The sequence below is a fragment of the Aquarana catesbeiana genome, linkage group LG04 (genome assembly GCF_042186555.1).
Source record: "Aquarana catesbeiana isolate 2022-GZ linkage group LG04, ASM4218655v1, whole genome shotgun sequence".
NCBI lineage: Eukaryota > Metazoa > Chordata > Amphibia > Anura > Ranidae > Aquarana > Aquarana catesbeiana.
The window spans coordinates 655585333-655607698 of NC_133327.1; the positions used below are offsets into that span (position 1 = coordinate 655585333).

The following is a 22366-nucleotide window of genomic DNA, read 5'->3' on the forward strand; positions in this document are numbered from 1 at the left end:
AGCGAGAGGAGAAGAGAGAGCGAGGGGGGGGGAGAGCGAGAGGAGAAGAGAGAGCGAGGGGGGGGAGAGCGAGAGGAGAAGAGAGAGCGAGGGGGGAGAGGAGAAGAGAGAGCGAGGGGGGAGAGGAGAAGAGAGAGCGAGGGGGGGAGAGAGGGAGGGGGGGAGAGAGGGAGGGGGGAGAGAGGGGAGGGGGGAGAGAGCGAGGGGGGGAGCGCAAATTGAAAGAAAAAAGCAGGAAAATTGAGACTACACACATGGACCGAGATGAACAAGAAGAAATTATCCAACGAAAAACAGGAGAATAAAGACAAAAAGTGCAAAAAACGCCAAGACCATCTACCTGTGCAATTCCTGCTTTAACCCTTGTTCACGCTGCTGCGACTTTGAATCCGACATCCCTGTGTGACTGCTTTGCGGCTTGCATACGACAAAGTCAATGCAAGTCCTGTTGAAGTTGTACCAAACGTAGTGCAAGTACCCTTTAAGTCGCACAGATTACAATGGTTACATTGCCGTTAATAGGACCGCAACTTGTCACGTGACATTGAACTCTCATGACAAGCCGCGGCAGCTGAAACCAGCCCTAAGAGAAATACAGGGCACCGAGAAGCATCAGTAAGGCTTCATGTACACTGCTGCTGATAAAATGGACATTTAGGAGCAGTTGGGTGTTTCTTTTCAGCAGTCCCTGAACTCTCCTCTGTTATCTTATCTGTCCATGAACACCAAGTAGTTTATAGTTGTTTAGAGGCAGTTGAGTTAGTGGCATTTTTTTTTTCTAAAGCAAAAAAAAAAAAAAAAGTTGCCGCTTGAAAACGCCAGATGCTTGCAACAGCGTGAAAACGTGTCCTAAATGGGGAAACAGAACGAGAACGAGAGAGGGGGGGTAGAGAGAGGGGTGAGAGAGAGAGAGAGGGGTGAGAGAGAGAGAGGGGGGTGAGAGAGAGGGGGGAGAGAGAGAGAGAGAGGGGGGGGTGAGAGAGAGAGAGAGAGAGAGAGAGAGAGGGAGGGGGGAGAGAGAGAGAGAGAGAGAGAGAGAGAGAGAGAGAGAGAGAGAGAGAGAGAGAGAGAGAGAGAGGAGGGAGGAGGAGAGAGAGAGGGGGGGAGAGAGAGGGGGAGAGAGAGAGGGGGGGAGAGAGAGAGGGGGGGGAGAGAGAGGGAGAGAGAGGGGGGGAGAGAGAGAGAGAGGGGGGGAGAGAGAGAGAGAGAGAGAGAGAGGGGGGGAGGGAGAGAGAGAGAGAGAGAGAGAGGAGAGGGGGGGAGAGAGGGGGGAGGGGGGGAGAGAGAGGGGGGGGGAGAGAGAGGGGGGGGGGAGAGGGGGGGAGAGAGGGGGGGAGAGAGAGAGGGGGGAGAGAGAGAGAGGGGGGAGAGAGAGAGAGGGGGGAGAGAGAGAGAGGGGGGAGAGAGAGAGAGAGAGGAGAGGAGAGAGAGAGATGAGAGAGAGAGAGAGAGAGAGAGAGAGAGAGAGAGAGGAGAGAGAGAGAGAGGGGGCTTCTACATCCTCAATGGCCGTACCAAGGGAGACTCTCCGGAAGGGTACACCATTAAACTCCCACATAGGCAGCAGGGTGGTAGACTATGCCATCACAGATATGAACCCCACACTATCAATGGATTTACAGTCACCCCACAAACACACCCATCAGATTACAACCAAATACTGCTATATATTAAATCTTCAAACAAACCATCTCCAAAACTTGATTCTCTCTGCAACCTGCCACCATCATTTAAATGGTCCAAATAGTCTACCACAAAATTCAGAGAGGTAATGAACAGACCTGACATCAAAAAAAGAGCTTGAAAACTTCCAAAGCAATGCCTATGAGCAGGGGCGGACTGACGACTCATGGGGCCCCCCGGCAATAGGAGAAGATTATGGGGCCCCCGGGCAATAGGAGAAGATTATGGGGCCCCCAGGCAATAGGAGATTATGGGGCCCCCAGGCAATAGATTATGGGGCCACACAGTATACACACACACACATACAGTAGACACACAATATACCCACAACACAAAATACACATACACACCCGGAAAAAGTACTGGAGAGGCGGGGCAGCTATAATCTTGGGATTTTTTTTAAAAAAACACAGATTTTTACATACTGTCCCTGGTTTAATTGAGGCTGGCAACCCTGATGGGGCCCCTTAGTGGCATGGGGCCCTCGGGCAGTGCCCGAGCGCCCAAATGGTCAGTCCGCCCCTGCCTATGAGGTAAGCCCATGAGGTGTGAACCAGGCAGCAAAGGACTTCCACAAATTATTATACATCATTGCCCAGCTGAGAAAAGTCAAGAAATCACCCAACAAAGAATCCAAAAAATGGTTTGACAAAGAATGCAAAAGAATTAAGGAGTAATTTACGGACAGTCTCCAATAACAAACACAGAGACCCTGACAACACTGACCTAAAGTGGAGTTCCACCCAAAAATGAAACTTCCACTTTTTGGATCCCCCCCCCCTCCGGTGTCACATTTGGCACCTTTCAGGGGGGAGGAGGGGGCAGATACATGTCTAATACAGGTATTTGCTCCCACTTCCTGGCATAGATCACCGCGGAGCTTGCGGTGACCTATGCCACTTCTGGCGCCTACCCCTTCCTCCCCCACCGTATTCTGTGAGACACAGAACACAGCAGGGACCTGAGAGGACACGCAGCGCGACTCGCGCATTCGCAGTAGGGAGCCAGGAAGTGAAGCCGCACTGCTTCACTTCCTTATTCCCTTACCAAGGATGGGCGGCGGCAGCAGGCGAGAGCCGAAGGACAGACCGGCTTCGGCTGCCAACATCGCGGGCTCCCTGGACAGGTAAGTGTCCTTATATTAAAAGTCAGCAGCTGCAGTATTAGTAGCTGCTGGCTTTTAATATTTTTTTTTCAGCGGACCTCCACTTAAGGATAGCCCATGTCACCCTACAGAAAAAATACAAACAAACCCTTAAAAAGAAAAAAAAACAAAACTGCATCTCCAACAACCTACAATAATTAGAAGAGGCACTTCAGGAAAACTCTTTATGGGAAATATGGTAAAATATTTGCTCAGCACCGAGGAAAAACACCCTCCACATCCAAAATTGGGACATCTGGCCCAACCACTTTAAGAACCTCTACAAAGAAATTCCAGAAGAGGAGCTAACAGTAAACAAAAAGACATAATCAAAAGACTAATGCCCCGTACACACGAACGGATTTTCCGCCAACAAGCCCGTGGATTTTTGCTTGAAGGTTGTTGGCTCAAACTTGTCTTGCATACACACGGTCACACAAATGTTGGCCAACAATTACGAATGTGGGAACGCGGGTGGCGTACAAGACGTACGACGAGCCGAGAAAAATGAAGTTCAATAGCCAGTGTGGCTCCTCTGCTTGATTCTGAGCATGCGTGAACTTTTGTGCGACGGACTTGTGTACACACGATTGGAATTTCCGACAACAAAGTTTTGTTGGCGGAAAATTTGAGAACCTGCTAGCCAACATTTGTTGGCGGAAAGTCCGACAGCAAATGTTCAATTGAGCATACACACGGTCGGACTTTCCAACAACAAGCTCACATCCAACATGTCCTGTCGGAAAGTCTGACCGCGTGTACGCGGCATAAGGATTAATGTACACGGAACGTTTTTACAACCTCTCCTGAACGATTTAACTTGATAGATAAAAACCCACGTTTAAAACGTCTGTTTTGCCGCGTTTGCGTTTGAGAAAAAAAATTTTTTTTTTTCAAAAATAGCCAAAAATGAAAGAGGCCTGTAAACGAAACGTGGCTAAATGCCGGTACCGCGTTTAGCCACGTTTAACGGCGTTTAGCGTCTGAAACTTCGAGGTCTGGACTCATTTTTTGGCCTTCAAAGAAAGGCCTCTAAACACAACTGCCTAAAAACGACATTAAACGAACCTGTGTACACGTACACATAAGATAACATTGGATGAGTTCAGGGGCAGCTGAAAAAAAGCATGAAAGACATAAACAGAACATTCTATAGCTCAACTTACCAACCAGTCTGCCAACTGACCAAATTAACCTGTCCAACAGTCTGCGTTAAAAACAGGGGTTTCGTTAGCACGCATTTGCAAACGCATGCATAAGCTACAAGGCCTCTTCATGGCACCCTGTGTATACTTGCAGCCCTAACGCTACTGAATTTATAAGCGTCTCCACAATTTAATGCATGTGCTTCCATTGTGGAGACGCTTATAAATTCAGTATCTCAAATAAAAAACATAATGAATGGTTCCAAAAAATATATATGTTGGAGAATGGAGACACACAAACTCCAAGAAACTGTTTACCAGTCACTGCAGTGAGACTACAAACTGGCCCCTTACCTGGAGGTGCTACAAGACCCCAAAGACAGACAGACCTTGAGCCTGTACAGACTGAGCGCCCACAGCCTGGAAATCGAATTAGGACAGCACGGATAGACCTAAGAGAAAGTAGACTGTGCCAGCAATGTGACCAGGGGGTCCCGGAGGATGGGGACCACTTCCTGCTACATTCCCCCCCCCAAGTACTCATCAGTGAGGGACACTCACTTCCAGAGACTCTCCGCTTTCATCCCGGACTTCAATTCTATAGAAGAGAAGAGGAAACTCCAAAATTCTACTGGGAGAAGAGGAGCCAACTGTGAAAATAGCTGCACAATATGTGACAACGTGTCAAAGACTGAGAAGGACATGAAAAACTGTGGACTGACTCCCATTCCCCATTAAAGCCCCCTTATACAAACTCAACTGCTTTGGCACTGCGCAACATTTATTTGGTCCTGCCAATAAAGCTTATTTGAATTGAACAAAATTGAGATGGGGGGGATAGAGATATCTGCAAGTATCGGCAGATCAAGGTCAGGGATGAGGAGGATAGTTGTTTATCACAAAGGTACCACAATGGTACAAGGCACAGAGGAAACAGCGGAGTTTAAGCAGGTCTTCCCCCAAATTAAAGATCAGGCCAAGGCTTAGAAGGATCTAAACGTCAGATAAAAATGATGAGGAACAGATACCAACAGCGACATGTCCATAGACATGCCTGCTCACCCCTCACCCAACACCCTCAGAGATTTCTTATCTCAACTCGAGAGAGATTTTGTACAGTTCAAAGAACAGCATCAAAGACAGTTAGGTGACAAAAATGTAAATGACCAGCTGAGGGAAGAGATGAACACACTCAAAGTTGAAAGCAAGTCTGTCCTATTAGAAATTTGATCTGCAATGCAACAGCTACAACAAGAAAATGCTCAATTCAGGGAAGAGATAAGGACACTAAAATCACAAATGGTGCTCCACAATCAGGAAACAGAATTAAAAGGGATGGTTTGTACAAAGTGCCCATAAACCAACAGATTGGTGGGAATCATCAACTTCCAAAAATTAACATCACAAAGCCCAGCAATAGCCAAGACAACTCCAATAATCCGGAAACCCCAAACAAATCATTATTAAACCACGTGAACAAGCAACAAATTCCTGAAATAGTTTTGATAGACCCAAATGGGAACGGCTCTTTCCAGGAACAAGAGTATCCAAAATTCACTGTTCCACAATTGAACAGGTAACAGGAGTCATCAACGATCCATATTTCACTAACCCCAAACATATCATCATACACAGGCACAAACAACATCCAGGAACTACAGGAAGTTATTGTGGACAAATTAAAATTATTGCAACTAATGCCGCGTACACACGGTCGGACTTTTCGTCTACAAAAGTCCGACGGACGCCGACGGACTAAAGCTGGCTGACAATCCGATCGTGTGTGGGCTTCCCCGGACTTTTAGCGGACTTTCAGCGGACCTTTCCAGCCGCGGACTTTAGATTTGAAACATGCTTCAAATCTTTACGTCGTAACTATGCCGGACCCAGAAATCCGCTCGTCTGTGTGCTAGTCCGACGGGCAAAAACCCACGCTAGGGCAGCTATTGGCTACTGGCTATCAACTTCCTTATTTTAGTCCAGTGTACGTCATCACGTACGAATCCGTCGGACTTTTGTGTGATCGTATGTAGGCAAGTCCGTTCGTAAGAAAGTCTGCCGCAAGTCCACCAAAAGTCCGTCGGACAGGCTGTCGGACTTTTGTAGCCGAAAAGTCCGACCGTGTGTACGCGGCATAACAGGAGACTGCACAACAAAAATAGTAATTCTGTCCAAGGAGGGACATATCAAACAACATAATCCAGCAAAACACAGAGCTGGCAGACAAAACCAGGTCAAAGCTTTCCATTCACTTGGCACAACATCATTCTATAATGCCCCAACACCTCTATGACAACAAGCATCTGAACAAACAAGGGGTCAGTCACTGGCAAGAGAATTATATTGAGAAAACTCATAACCCTGGACCTGGCACAAACCATTCTCAGACAGACACAATTACAAAAGTAAAAGACCCCAAACCCCACCACTAATCCAATGCAACAATACACTCAAACAAAAAACAGTGCCACGAAGATGACAAGAATGGAGGAAACCACCTGCCCCAAGATGAACATCAAGACCACCACAAAGCAAAGAAATGGAGGCGATAAGAACTCTCACCTTCCTCAGCACATTATGCAATAAACTAATGTGACTGAGATAAATAGGCAGAAAAGACAATGGCAACCACCCATAATCCAGTTTGTCCCAGGAAATTTACCCATTACAAGGTATATAAATACAAACAAAAAATTACATCATTAGTAATTAGTAGCTGGAACATTCAGCAGAGTTCCCTTATTTCAGATCAGACACCTATGAGGTCCTACAAAGTGAGGTCATCCACTTCCAATCCCTGGGACAAGTGCTCATCTTTGGAGACTCATTGCAGAGCTGGTGGGAAACAGATGAAGCATCGGATCCATGCTGCATCCACCTAGGTGAGTATTAAGGCCCGTACACGCGATCTGACTTTTTGACAACAAAAATGCAAATTAGCTGTTTTGGAGCAACATCCGACCGTGTGTACGCTCCATCGGACAAACTTTTTCTGTTTCCATCGGACTTTTGTTGGCTGTGCGAACGGACAAACCTTCCGGCAACAAAAGTCCGATGGAGCAAAGTCCGATCGTGTGTACACAAAAGCATCGGACTTTTGTACAAACTACAGTACACGGCCGCGAGAATGTTTCCAGCGCGAACCCATCGCGCTGGTTCTCGGCGACAGGGTACTGTACATCTCGTGCCGGCTGCAATAGGAAAAACACATTTTCCTATTGCGGCGAGAGGGAATTCCCCTCTGGGGGCATACCAGGCCCTTAGGTCTGGAATGGATTTTCTAAAAAACGGCGTGGGGGTCCCCCCAAAATCCATACCAGACCCTTATCCGAGCACGCAGCCTGGCCGGTCAGGAAAGGGCTCTGCTATGACTTATATAGGCGGTGACCCCGCCCCCTATGACATCACAGTCCCGGGGCATGCTGGGACTGTGAGGTCATAAGGGGGCGTGGTCATGTCATCCTATGACCACGCCCCCTTGTGACCTCACAGTCCCAGCATGCCCCGGGACTGTGATGTCATGGGGGGGCGGGGTCACCGCCTATATAAATCATAGCAGAGCACACAGACAGCATTACAGCCGGAGAGAGCGTCGTGTCAACATTTCTGGAAGAGAAGAGGGAAGAAGACGATCCAGATGTCCAGGCTCCTCCGCTATCAAAAGAGCGGCAAAAGAGCAGAAGATAGCGGAGGAGCCCGGCAGAAGGCATCGGAGAAGAACCAGAGAGCGCGGAGACGACACCGGAGAGAGGGAGAAGAGGCCTGAGAGACCATCGAATCCGGGAGCCCCCTTATTAAAGGGGGCTCCCGGATTCTGATAAACCCCCCGCCCGCAGACCCCGACGACCAACGGCCAGGGTTGTCGGGAACAGGCCCTTGTCCTCATCAACATGGGGACAAGGTGCTTTGGGGTGGGGGGGCCGCAGAGCGCCCCCTCCCCCAAAGCACTCACCCCCCATGTTGAGGGCATGCGGCCTGGTACAGCTTAGGAGGGGGGGCGCTCGCTCGTCCCCACCCCCTTTCCTGACCAGCCGGGCTGCGTGCTCGGATAAGGGTCTGGTATGGATTTTGGGGGGACCCCCACGTCGTTTTTTCGGCGTAGGGGGTTCCCCTTAAAATCCATACCAGATCTAAGGGCCTGGTATGCCCCTGGAGGGGAACCCATGCCGTTTTTTTATTTAAAATTTGGCGTGGAGTTCCCCCTCAAAATTCATACCAGTGCCTGGCATTGGCGGGATCCAACTCGGATCCCCGCACCAGTGTGAATCCGGCTCGCAAGGTGTCAATCTCGCCAATAAAAGTGGCGAGACTGACACAATATCAGACAACAATACAGAAGTTGACCAAAGGGTGGTGGTAAAGAGCTGAAAAACCACGTGATTTGGTGAAAGCTGGCTAGAAAAGTCCTGTCGTCTGTATGCAAGACAAACTTCCGGCCAACGCCCTTTGTACAAAAATCCAAGGGAAAGTTTGTACAAAGTCCTATCGTGTGTATGGGGCTTAAGGCTGCATTCACACCTCAGCTCAATCTTTTTTTTCCTTTTTTTTTTTTTTCAAACAGCCTTTTTTGTTTTTGTACAGACTTCTCCTTTGTTTAGCAAAAAAAGAAAAAAACAGTGATGATTAAATACCACCAAAAGAAGGCTTGATCTGTCTCAAACAAATGAGAAAAATTTAGTTTGTGTACAGTGTCGCATGATCCACGCAATTGTCATTTAAAGTGTGACAGCGCTGAAAATTGGCCTGGGCAGGAAGGGGGTAAAAGTGCCCAGTATTAATGTGGTTAAATAATTTTTTTGTATTCAATATTTAAAAATGCTTTGCGTTCTTTATTTTTTTTACATACTGTCATGTGTCACCATAGTGACACTGTACTACTCGGGGGGGGGGGGGGGGGTGATTTATTTTTTTACACTGTTATAAGCAATAGTTTTAACTGCCACAAATGGCTTTCATTCATGACAGCTTGCTTGCTATCATGATGCTGTGACTGGCTACAGCGAATCACATGGTACAGGGTGCTGCGATTGGCCCAGGTACCATGTGATAGTTGTGGGCTAATCACAGCATCACAATAGTAAGCAAGCTGTCATGAATGACGTCCATTCATCACAGTTCCCTTACATGTAATCACGTGATTGCTGTGATTGGCCATAGCAATCACATGATCACGCAATCACAGTGGCCGGGGTACTGGGCACCGTCACCTGCTGTGTCCACCGATGTAAATGTACTGCAGCAAGTGGTTAAAGTGCACTTCCAGGATGTCGTTTATATAGTATGTGCTATGAAAACATAATGGGGGGGGGGTTGCAAAAAACACGGCTCAACCGCACATTTCCCCCCTCATCTTCCAGGACAGCTACTTGAGAGATGATTGGCTCCACCTTCTACAGGAAACACAAATCAGACACAATTTAAAAGGCCCCTCCCTTTCCCCTGACCCTCAGTTGTTTTGTGTTTCCAGACCTCCAGGAGTACGCACCGTCATGTTTGTTTCTTTCGTTTGGTCTGGTGACTGTGGTTAGCGGACGCCCCTTGTTCAGATTACTCAGACCGGTTGTGGACATGTCTGCAGTATTTTCTGCTGTTTCAGCAGTCTGAGAAGGGTTCCCCCTGTTTTTCTGGTGGTTACTTGCATTAGGGAATCTTCTGCAACCTCCAACCCCCAGCGCCCTGATCCACCTTGGTACACCCAGAGAGCACTTCCTTGTGTCCTTTTCACAGTTTTGGGTGTATCAAGTTGACGGCAAGTGCACTTCCTGTCTCGCCGCCGGAACCGGAAGTGATGTCACACTCTTCCGGATGCCGAGCCTCTTCATGTTTGAAAAGGATGTCTCAGGCACACATGCTGCTGGGGATGTTTTTCTGGCTGTACAACAAACGGACAGCGTCCAAGCTCATTACAACGCTCTCCTATCTGGTCCTTCCCATCATGTAGGTTAAGGACACCCCTGTGGACGGTGCACCCGCTCTGTCTGATCCAGCAGCTGCAATAGGGTCCTGTGTTACCCCTAAGGTCCTAAGGAGTACTTCTCCGCTGTAATGAGAGATTGTATATCCAGGGGCAAATGTTTTAGAAAGTGTAATTTTGTATGCCTTTCTTTTTGTGGTTACTTTTTTCTAGGTTGACAAACCTGTGAAAAGAAAATGTGGAAATTGTAGATCCAAGCTTCCTGATAGCTGTTGGAAACTTATGTGAGACATTTGGGCGGCACAGTGGTGTAGTGGGTAGCACTCTCGCCTAGCAGTAAAAAGGGTCACTGGTTCAAATCCCAACCACAACACTACCTGCCTGGAGTTTGCATGTTCTCCCTGTGCCTGCGTGGGTTTCCTCCGGGGACTCCGGTTTCCTCCCACACTCCAAAGACATGCTGGTAGGTTAATTGGCTTCTGTCCAAAATTGGCCCTAGTATATGAATGTGAGTTGGGGACCTTGGATTGTGGGCTCCTTGAGGGTAGGGACCAATGTGAGTGTGTGATGTATATGTGGAGTGCTGTGTAATTTGACGGCGCTATATGGGTACCTTAAATAAATAGGGATAATTGTAGACACACACCCACACTCACTCAGGTTGAACTGGATGGACTGGTGTCTTTATTCAACCTTACTATGTAACTATGTATTTCTTCAGTGGCAGGGGCTGAGTCTGCTTCTAACCTAAAGGAATTGATGGTTTCCTTGAAGGAAGTAGTTTCCTCCTTTCAAGCCTTTAATGATAGGTTAGCTGGATTGGGACCTTCCACGTCTGTGGCAGTGACAGTGCCCCAGGTTCCTTCGGTCTCATCAAGATCTCTATCCAGAGGAGGGGGAGAACTCAGATTCCTCATCAAACGAGGAATCCGTGTCAAAGATTGAGGAAACTGTTAATAAGGCTAGATACCTATTTCCAGTTGAAGATATTGAAGAACTGTTGAAAGCAGTTTTTACTTCTGAACAGATTGAGCCACCACAAAAATCTCAATCAGTTCAGGATAGAATGTATAGGGAACTTCAGGGGCGTAAGCCTAAGTGTTTTCCGGTACACCAGTCACTTAAAGATATGGTCCTGTCAGAATGGAAAGAGCCTGAGAAAAGGTTTTTCCAGCCCAGAGGGCATAAGAGGAGATCTGACATTGAATAGACATTTTTCAAGTGTCCCAGAATGGATGCTCCTATGTCTCAAGTTTCTAAGAAATCTGATCTTTCATTTGAAGACTCTGGGGTTCTTAAGGACCAGATGGATAGGAAAGCTAACGCTTTTCTTCCGTAAGGCCTGGGAGGCTTCAGCCTTCTCTCTGGGGCCAGCCCTGGCATCCACCTGCTTAGCTAGAAATCTAGATGTTTGGGTCCAGAGGCTAGATGACCTGCTCTCCACCGACACCCCTGTAGAAGAGATCAAAGGATCTCTCCCCCTGATTGCCAAATCAGTGGCCTTCTTGGCAGATGCGGCGGCAGACTACGTTAGATCAGTGGCCAAAACGTCAGCCTTGATCAATTGCTCTAGATGGGCAATCTGGTTGAAATCCTGGGATTTGGATCTGACCTCCAAAAATAAACTCTGCGGTATTCCCTTTGAAGGCAAACTATTGTTTGGTTCGGCTTTAGAAGAAGTACTTGCTCGGTACTCGGAAAAGGATCAACGTTTCCCATCTCGGAAGGTTAAAGCGGAGTTCCACCCTAAAGTGGAACTTCCGCTCATCGGATTCCTCCCCCCCTCCGGTGTCACAATTGGCACCTTTCAGGGGGGAGGGGGGTGCAGATACCTGTATAATACAGGTATCTGCACCCACTTCCGGGTATAGCTAGCCGCAGCCTCCCCGCCCACCCCCGTTGTGTTGTGGGAAATACACAGTTCCCACAACACAACGGGGACCAGTGTAGACGCGCAGCGCGACTCGCGCATGCGCAGTAGGGAACCGGGCAGTGAAGCCGCAACGCTTCACTTCCCGATTTCCTCAGTGAGAATGGCGGCGGCAGCACCCGAGGATCGAGGGACGGCTCGGTCTCGGGTGCCGACATCGCTGGACCCCGGGACAGGTAAGTGTCCTTATTTTAAAAGTCAGCAGCTGCAGTATTTGCAGCTGCTGACATCTAAATTTTTTTTTTTTAGTGAAACTCCGCTTTAAGCTTCAAAGTAAGAATCCCTTTCGTAGTTTTCAGGGCAAAGCTAACGTCAAACCAGGGGGTCAGCAGGCAAAGAAAAAAATGGTCGTTTAGCAAAGGCAAAGCGAAAGGGTCTCTCTTTGCTCCTTTAACCTGGGCAAAAAGCTCTCAGTGATGCCAGGTCAGGGGTAGGAGGAAGGTTGACCTTTTTCAGCGAGGAATTGGCAAAGGTAACAGAAAATCCTTTTGTTCTCAAGGTCATAAGAGAGGTTTTCAGGTTGGAACTCAATCCCCCTCCTCCCCAGAGGTTTTTTCTCACTCCTCTGCCGAGGGACCAAGAGAAACAGAAGGGCATGTTATGTCTGATTTCTCTTTGGAAATCAAAAGGGGTTATTTCCTCCGTTCCGGAGGATCAAAAATTCCAAGGATTTTATTCCCATGTTTTCCTGGTGTCATGGTTATGCAAGAGAATTTTGTCTTTAAGCTTACCTCTCTCCATGTGTTCATCTCTAAAGACCAGCTGACTCTCACCTGACTGGTTTTATAACCTCTCCTCTAAGCATGGCCCCACCCCAGGCCCTATCAGGGAACCCTATATTAACCTGTGCACTGCAAGCCAGCAGTGCTGATCAACCATTGTGTTTTCGTGTGTACTTGCTGTGTTTGCTACGTCTGATACCAGTTACCGACCTTGGCCTGTTCTCGACTATCCTTGTCTGCTGGTCGCCCCGACATTTGGCTTATCCCTTACTTTCCTTGTTGTTCCAGCCTGCTACCTCCTACCTCTTCTCCTGTAGTCTACCGTGAGCGGAAGCTGTGAGACCCTGGGGGCTGCGACCTGGAGCCAGACTGCAGCGCAGTCCATCCTCACCACTAGAGGCTCTGGTGAACACCTGCTGGCTTAGACTCCGCACTCTGGGGAATCTATGCTCTAGCTCCCAGTGGGATCTGTGTCAGTGTTCCAGTAGACCTGCTTCCTGACCTCCCAGGGTTCAATCTGCAGCAGTCAGTCCTAGGGTCCACTACCTTAGTGGTGCACTCCTGACTTCCACGGAGTGCATCAGGCGACCTGACACCTGGCAATAAAGGCATCAGGAGGATTTCGGATGGACATCAATCTGAGCCTCCTAAAACAGTTTCTTGGTTTACAGGCGTTTTCGGATGGAAAGCATTTATTCACTCAGGAATCTGTTATTGCCAGAGATATTCATGGTGACCCTGGATCTTCAGGATGCTTACCTCCATGTTCCAATATACCAGGATCATCAGATGTTTTTGAGGTTTGCGATCCTCTCGGAAAACAGCTTAAGTCATTGGCAGTTCAGAGCCCTTCCTTTTGGTCTCTCGGTAGCCCCGAGAATCTTTACAAAGATCATGGCCGAGGTCATGGCTTTTTTCATTTGCAGAAAATTTCAATCGTCCCTTTTTGATCTTTGCCCGGAACAAAGAGGACCTGGGTAGGGATCTGCAAGTAGTTCTGCAGACCTTCCAAAGATTGGGTTGGAAAGTCAATCTGCAGAAATCTGCTCTGGTTCCCTCCCAGAGCTGTCTTTTTTTTTGGGCTACCTGATAGACTCAGTCACCCAAAAAAATTTATTTTTCGGAAGAGAAGATCTCCAAGATCCTCCTTTCCGTGCAGAAATTCAGGTGCAATCCCCAGGCATCCCTGCGTCAGATAATGCAGCTGTTGGGCTTGATGACTGCAGCAATTCCGGGACTGCCCTGGGTCCAATTGCATTCCAGATCCCTACAAGCATTTCTTCTGCATTGTTGGGATCGCAGAAAGGCCTCTCTAGATCAGATCGTGTGGCTTCCAGGAGACGATTCTCTCAACCTGTCCTGGTGGGTCCGACCGGAGCATTTGCAGGTAGGGAAGGCTTGGGCTCAGCGTTTCCCGGTAAAGATTACCACAGACGCCAGCTTGTAAGGATGAGGGGCGCACTCAGAGGATTTGCAGGCTCAGGGTGCCTGGCAGCCAGAAGAGGCAGCCCAATCCTCAAACTACAGGGAACTGTTAGCAGTAGGAAAGCTTTGGTCACTTTGAAAACCAGGGTTCATGCAAAGGTCCTGTTGATTTTTTTGGACAATGCCACAACAGTGGCTTACCTCAACAAGCAGGGGGGTTCTCGCTCAGACAGCCTGCTAGGGTTAAGTCAGGAGATCCTTTCCTGGGCAGAGGACAATGTTTCCTCAATCTGGGCAGTCTACATCAGTGGGTCAGCAAATATACTGGCAGATTATCTGAGCAGAGTAACTGTCACTTCCAGCAGTTGGGAGCTGAACCAGGAAATCTTCCGGAAGTTAATGGTCAGGTGGGGAATGCCCAAAGTGGACCTGTTTGTTTCCACCCACAACAGGAAGCTTCCAGCTTATTTTTCCCCGGAGAGAGAAGCAAAGTCCCTAGGGACAGATTCGCTCTCGCTCCAGTGGAATTTTCGCCTGGCCTACGCTTTTCCTCCAATTCCGCTATTGCCTCTGGTGCTCCGAAAGATTGTGCAGGAACAAGCAGAAGTGATTCTGATTGCTCCTTGGTGGCCCAGGAGGAGTTGGTTCTCCACACTGAGAGCACTCTCAGTAGAGTCCTCCTGGCCCCTGCCAGAAAGAAGAGACCTTCTACACCAGGGGCCAATACTACATCCAAAATTTCAATTTACCGTCTGGCGACTTGGAAGCTGAGCGGCGCATCCTACAATTGAAAGGATGTTCAGCTAGGGTTACTGAGACTATTCTAGACAGCCATAAATTAGTCACAAGGAAGATTTATGGCAAAGTTTGGAGGACCTTCACTGCCGCTCGGGTGCACAAGATGAGGTCCTTCCTCTCCCCGGAGTGCTGGCAGTGTGATCACACTCCAGGGGACTATTCACATCTTCTGGTCCTGCCCGGTAATTTCAATATTTTGGTCACAAATTCTTATGGCGGTGAATGAACTACTAAGTATCTCGATTGTCCCATCCCCAAAAATATGCCTGTTGGGACTGGTGGAGGACCTGGTACCCAGGGTTGCTGAGAGAACTCTGTTGGGTCTCTTGCGGGTTCTATGTCAGGAAATCCATTGTCCTATGCTGGACGCGGAAAGCTCCTCCCTCTATAGGTCTATGGAAAACGCTTGTCAATGATGTGATACCCCTATATAAAGATACCTATATTCATAGAGGCTGTCCAAAAAAATATGACAGAGTCTGGGCTAAGTGGTTGGTGGAACCCTCCACTGCTGCGGCAGACTAGGAGGTTTCTCGCTATCTGACGACCTCCCTTGAAGCCCTGATAAACCAACCCTTGACAGCACAGTAACTTAGGTGAGCCAGTTAATTATTAACCTACCCCTGGAGCATGAGCCAGGCCCGCACATGGATGATGGTATATTCTGGTAGTCGCAAATAAACTAACATTTCTTGGTTCCGTTATGCTGACTTGAGACCCCTGCGCGGGCCCCACTCCTGATGTTAGCCAAATGTTGGCTTTACTGTTGTATGTTTGCTTTGTCTATGTGTTTGTTATACGCAAAATAAAAAGATTTTCAAAAAAAAAAAAAATAAAGTTTGGAGGACCTTTGTAGCCTGGCAAAAAAAGGGCTGGAGTAGACTTGTTTTCTATTCCCTGTGTTCTGGACTTTTTACAGAGGGGAGTGGAAAAGGGGCTTGCTGTCAGCACTCTTATGCCCTGTACACACGGTCGGACATTGATCGGACATTCCGACAACAAAATCCATGGATTTTTTCCGACAGATGTTGGCTCAAACTTGTCATGCATACACACGGTCACACAAAGTTGTCAGAAAATCCGATCGTTCTGAACGCGGTGACATAAAACATGTACGTTGGGACTATAAATGGGGCAGTAACCAATAGCTTTCGTCTCTTAATTTATTCTGAGCATGCATGGCACTTTGTGCGTCGGATTTGTGTACACACGATCGGAATTTCCGACAACGGATTTTGTTGTCGGAAAATTTTATAGCAAGCTCTCAAACTTTGTGTGTCGGAAATTCCGATGGAAAATGTGTGATGGAGCCCACACGCGGTCGGAATTTCCGACAACAAGGTGCTATCACACATTTTCCGTCTGAAAATCCGACCGTGTGTACGGGGCATTAGGGTTCAAGTTGCTGCCCTATCTCTGTTCATGGAGATAAGACTGGCAGAGGAGCCTTTAATTAAGAGATTCCTCCTAGCTAGGGATAGACGTACACCCAGAGTAGTCAAGCAGGTTCCCCCCTGGGATTTGTCATTGGTATTGAACGCCCTTTACCAGACACCCTTTTGAGCCACTGCGTGACGCCACTTTAAAATTAGTCACCCTAAAGATGGTTTTCTTTTTGGCGATAACTTCTGGGAAAAGGGTCTCTGATTTAGGTTCTTTCTCGTGTAAAGATCCTTTCTTAAGGATTTTAGACGACAGAGTAGTGATCAGGCCTGATCCTTTGTATTTGCCCAAAGTTTCGTCTGACTTCCACAGATCCCAGGAAGTAGTTCCTCCTAGCTTTTGTTCCTCCCCCAGGAATCCGGAAGAAGAAATGTTTGGTTTTTTAGATGTAAGAAAATGTCTTCTACACTACTTAAAGTTACTAGTGAATTTAGGAAAGATTCCCAATTACTGATTACTTTTAGTGGTCCCAAAAGGGGTTCCAAGGCTTCCAGAGGTTCCATTTCCAGATGGATTAGAGAAGCTATATGTGAGGCCTACAAATCTTCAGGACAATCCCCTCCCTTCCAGAGTTAGCGGTCGCTAGCTGCCTCTTGGGCAGAAAGAGCGGGTGCATCATGAGAAGATATTTCCAAAGCTGCTGCCTGGGCCTCCTCTCATGCATTCGTCAGGCATTATAGAGTCCAGATGTTCTCCAGCCAGGACTTCTCCTTTGGAAGGAAAGTGCTTCAGGCTGCCGTCCCTCCCTAAGGTATAGAATCTTGCTTATCCTCTCAAGTAGCTGTCCTGGAAGATGAGGGGGGGGGGGGGGGAACCCTTGTTAGACTTACCGATAAACGGTATTTCCAGGAATCTTCCAGGACAGCGTCTATATTCCCACCCTATTCTTGTTTCACTGGTCCCCTTATTTTAACCTGGTGGTGGTGTATTAATGAGTCTCTGTTATGCCTCTTCCGAGTTCACTTTTGGTGGAGGTTTACTTGATCTTCATACAACTGAGGGTCAGGGGAAAGGGAGGGGCCTTTTAAATTGTGTCTGATTTGTGTTTCCTGTAGAAGGTGGAGCCAATCATCTCTCAAGTAGCTGTCCTGGAAGATTCCTGGAAATACCGTTACCGGTAAGTCTAACGGGGTTTTTTTAACCCCCCCCACACACACACACACACATTGCATGTTAGCCTTCTACACTTAAGCTGGCCATACACCATCCAAGTTTATTTAATTTTCTTTAGATTTACATTCAATTATGTAGTGCAAGGGCCTGCCTGATTGATTACAAATTGAAAGTGTTTAGGTTTGACCTCATAATATGGTTTTGGTAAATGTAAAGGAAAGTTGTACAAGAGAAGGCTCCATTCACCACCTGCTTTTTTGCATTAACACAGGCCTTTTTTTTTTTTTTAAACATGGGCTCCTAGGGATGACGCTCACATCAATTATTTTTTGTGCCTCTGCATGTTTTTTTTTAGAAGGATCAGGGACTTTAACTGCAAATTTGTGCTTTTTGCCACAAAAAAAAAAAAAAAAAAGAAAAGAAAAAAATGCAAACTGTCAAAAAAAAAAAAAAAACGCAAAAACCAACTGCATAGAGTTTTGTACACATAGAGTTTTCATATAGCGTGTGCACAACTTTCGACAGCCGATTCCGAATTTTTCGTCTGAAAATTCTCGAAGGGACAAACTCCAAAAAAATTTCTCGTAACAGAACCAACGATTTTCGTTTTAATCTGGAAGATTTTCGTACAAGAAAAATCAGAAAAAGACTGCGCCTGATCAGAAACGATAAACAAAAATTAAAAAGCCTTTGTTGGTGGGAGAATTTTCGCACAAATTTTTGTTCATTGGTTCCGATTTGCTGTGAAACATCGAGAAAAAAAAAAAAAATGGATGAACGTTCGCCCAATTTTCTTATAGTGTGTACCCCACTTTAAGGGTTGGGTCCTATTAGATTGTAAGCTCTACTGAGCAGGGCCCTCTTAATCCTCCTGTATCTCATTGTATTATAACTGTATTGTCTCCCTTTTATATTGTAAAGCGCTGTGTAAACTGTTGGCGTTATATAAATCCTGTATAATAATAATAGTTCCCACCACAAAAACGCACTCCAGATCTGTACTGGATGCGTTTCTGCATGTGAGTTTTTAACGCGTTTTTGATGCGTTTCCGGGTGTTTTTTTTTTCTGTTTTTTTTTTTGTCTTTCATTGTACTGGGGTCCGGTGCGTTTTTGATGCGTTCTAGTTAGGGTTGTCCCGATACCACTTTTTTAGGACCGAGTACAAGTACCGATACTTTTTTTCAAGTACTCGCCGATACCGATTACGAAACTTTTTTTTTTTTAATGTCACGTGAAAGTGCTTTCTTTTTTTTCGGGGGGGGGAGGGGGTGAACGGTGTCTGTGTGGTTTTTTTATTTACATTTTTATTATTTTTTACAATAATATTTTTTTTTATTATTTATTGCAATATGTGTTTTTTTTTTGTTTTTTTTTTAATTAGCCCTGTTGGGGGGCTTTGGTGAGATATCAGGGGTCTTAACAGACCTCTGATATCTCCCCCTTGAGACAGAGAAAGAGACCGAGGATAGAGATTCCCCAGTCCCTTTCTCTGCAGCCTCAGCTGCACTGAGAATGAATGGAGAGAAGACAGCGGCTCCTCTCCATTCATAAACTGACACATCGTAATCACAGGAGATTACAATGTTTCAGTTATGTGAATGGACAGAGTCAGCTGACTCTATCCATACACAAAGGAGGACATGGAAAGAGAGGGGGACAGCGGAACGGAGAGGGGGGACAGAGGAACGGAGAGGGGGGACAGAGGAACGGAGAGGGGGGACAGAGGAACGGAGAGGGAGGACAGAGGAACGGAGAGGGGGGACAGAGGAACGGAGAGGGGGGACAGAGGAACGGAGAGGGGGACAGAGGACGGAGAGGGGGGACAGAGGAACGGAGAGGGGGGACAGAGGAACGGAGAGGGGGGACAGAGGAACGGAGAGGGGGGACAGAGGAACGGAGAGGGGGGACAGAGGAACGGAGAGGGGGGACAGAGGAACGGAGAGGGGGGACAGAGGAACGGAGAGGGGGGACAGAGGAACGGAGAGGGGGGGACAGAGGAACGGAGAGGGGGGACAGAGGAACGGAGAGGGGGGACAGAGGAACGGAGAGGGGGGACAGAGGAACGGAGAGGGGGGACGGAGAGGGAACGGAGAGGGGGGAACGGAGAGGGGGAGGGACAGAGGAACGGAGAGGGGGGAACGGAGAGGGAGGACAGAGGAACGGAGAGGGGGGACAGAGGAACGGAGAGGGGGGACAGAGGAACGGAGAGGGGGACAGAGGAACGGAGAGGGGGGACAGAGGAACGGAGAGGGGGACAGAGGAACGAGAGGGGGGACGGAGAGGGAGGACAGAGGAACGGAGAGGGGGGACAGAGGAACGGAGAGGGGGGACAGAGGAACGGAGAGGGAGGACAGAGGAACGGAGAGGGGGGACAGAGGAACGGAGAGGGGGGACAGAGGAACGGAGAGGGGGACAGAGGAACGGAGAGGGGGGACAGAGGAACGGAGAGGGGGGACAGAGGAACGGAGAGGGGGGACAGAGGAACGGAGAGGGGGGACAGAGGAACGGAGGGGGGACAGAGGAACGGAGGGGGGACAGAGGAACGGAGGGGGGACAGAGGAACGGAGGGGGGATGGAGGATGCGGTGACAGTCAGCGGTGATCGTGTGTGGGGGAGTTACAAGCACCGATCACCGCTGTATGTCACTAAGTAGCTGAAAGCCATGGGGGGGGGAGAAGCTTGTAACTCCCCCACACACCGCTCACCCTGACTGCCCGAGTACAAGTATTTGGACAAATGCTTGGTATCGGGACAACGCTAGTTCTAGTGCATTCCGGTGTGTTCTTGATGCGTTTTACTGCGTTCCAGTACAGGAAAAATCCAGCATGTTCTGCTTGTTTTTCCTGACCGCACTGGTGTGAACGATGCTATTGGAAGCCATATAATCTACTTTCCGTGTGTTTTCGATGCAGGAAAAAAAAGAAAAATCGCACTGGACTGCATGTTGTGTGAACTGTCCCTGATTTTCCTGCCTTGGTGAACAAAGACAACGTTCAGGTGACTGTCGGCGTTATAATCGCAGTAATTCATCGGCCGTCATACCAATAAGACTCTACAAATAAATCGGCCAATGTACGGAAAACGATGGGAGGGGATTGGGCAGCTCAGAGAACCAACCACAACCCTGCAGTGCAGGCGCTCTCCAAGTCATGGCAGCGATCTGTAATACCGGCCAATCCGATCGCTCCACGGATCAATATCCTGAGGACCGCCGGCCGCCATCGATTGCTGCTCACATCACTATGGGGGGGGGGGGGATCCAAAACCAAGACCACCCGGCCAATCACAACTCCAAACACACCGGGGGGAGGGATTTACTAAAACTGGAGAGAGCACAATCTGGTGCAGCTGTACAGGGCAGCCAATCAGCTCCTAGCTTCAGCTTGTTCTATGAAGCTTTCACAATAAAACCTGGAAGCTGATTGGCTGCCATCCACAGCTGCATCAGATTGTGCTCTCTCCAGTTTTAGTAAATCAAACCCGATGGAGCGATCAACCACCACTTCTCTTTCTAACCGACATTGTAATGCAACGATAATAAACGGATGATTTATGGAGAGAGGAGGGGGTGTCATCTGCTAACGATGAAGAAATCCCCCCCCCCCAGTGTGGGGTACGGCTCCTCCCCCCCTCCCCTCCGGATCTCCCCGGTGACATACACCGCCACCCGGCACCCCGATCCCCGCACACCTCTATATGTTCCAACCGGCGCCGCTTCAATCTTCCTGCGTTCTCCGGCCTTGCCTCCTCCTCTACGGACCGCTCCGAGGACCAAAACACCGGGCGAGAGAGACAAAGGGGGCGGGAGCCGAAGGCGGAAGAGCGGGGCGGGGAATTCTAAAGTCTGCGCCAATCGAGGCATAGGAGGGCGGGGCCGACCTCGGGGGGGGCGGTGTCCTGAGACCTGAATTAGTGTGGGAGTGTAGAAAAAAGAAGGAGGAGTCTGAGTATAGTTTGTCTATGGGGCACTGGCAGTGTCTCTCTCTGTGGGCGGGGCTCAGGGAGGTACGCGAGGCTTGTATCTGTAAATGTGAACTCGCCCACTTTAACATAAACCACACCCCCCTGTGCTCCTCTACTGACCTTCGTCGTCTTCTGCCCCACTAATGACTAATGGCTGAGACTGGTGCAAGAGGACCGTTTTTGGGGCAACTGTCAGTTTTTCTCTGGTATCTATTATTATTTTTTTTTTTATTTGCCTTAACCACTTGACCATTATGCTGCCTAAGGACCACAGCGCTTTTTCCAATTTGGCACTGCGTCGCTTTAACTGCTAATTGCGCGGTCATGCAATGCAGTACCCAAACGAAATTTGCGTCCTTTTCTTCCCACAAATAGAGCTTTCTTTTGATGGCATTTGATCACCTCTGCGGTTTTTATTTTTTGCGCTATAAACGGAAAAAGACCGAACATTTTGAAAAAAAAATGATATTTTCTACTTTTTGTTATAAAAAAAATCCAATAAACTCAATTTTAGTCATACATTTAGGCCAAAATGTATTCGGCCACATGTCTTTGGTAAAAAAATGTCAATAAGCATATATTTATTGGTTTGCGCAAAAGTTATAGCGTCTACAAACTAGGGTACATTTTCTGGAATTTACACAGCTCTTAGTTTATGACTGCCTATGTCATTTCTTGAGGTGCTAAAATGGCAGGGCAGTACAAAACCCCCCCAAATGACCCCATTTTGGAAAGTAGACACCCCAAGGAAATTGCTGAGAGGCATGTTGAACCCATTGAATATTTATTTTTTTTGTCCCAAGTGATTGAATAATGACAAAAAAAAAAAAATTTACAAAAAGTTGTCCCTAAATGATATATTGCTCACACAGGCCATGGGCATATGTGGAATTGCACCCCAAAATACATTTAGCTGCTTCTCCTGAGTACGGGGATACCACATGTGTGGGACTTTTTAGGAGCCTAGCCGCGTACGGGACCCCGAAAACCAATCACTGCCTTCAGGATTTCTAAGGGCGTAAATTTTTGATTTCACTCTTCACTGCCTATCACAGTTTCGGAGGCCATGGAATGCCCAGGAGGCA

The 22366-nt window shown here is 48.0% G+C and overlaps 1 protein-coding gene across 1 annotated transcript in view; it reads right to left on the reverse strand.

Annotated features, from left to right (window-relative positions):
* The window catches only part of LOC141140930 (S1 RNA-binding domain-containing protein 1-like), a 296826-nt gene extending 275669 nt beyond the window's left edge, over positions 1-21157 (reverse strand). Inside the window, exon 1 of the mRNA XM_073628483.1 lies at positions 21009-21157. The gene's annotated coding sequence lies outside the window, so the exon portion shown is untranslated. The remainder of the gene's footprint in view (positions 1-21008) is intronic.
* Positions 21158-22366: the final 1209 nt, after the last annotated feature.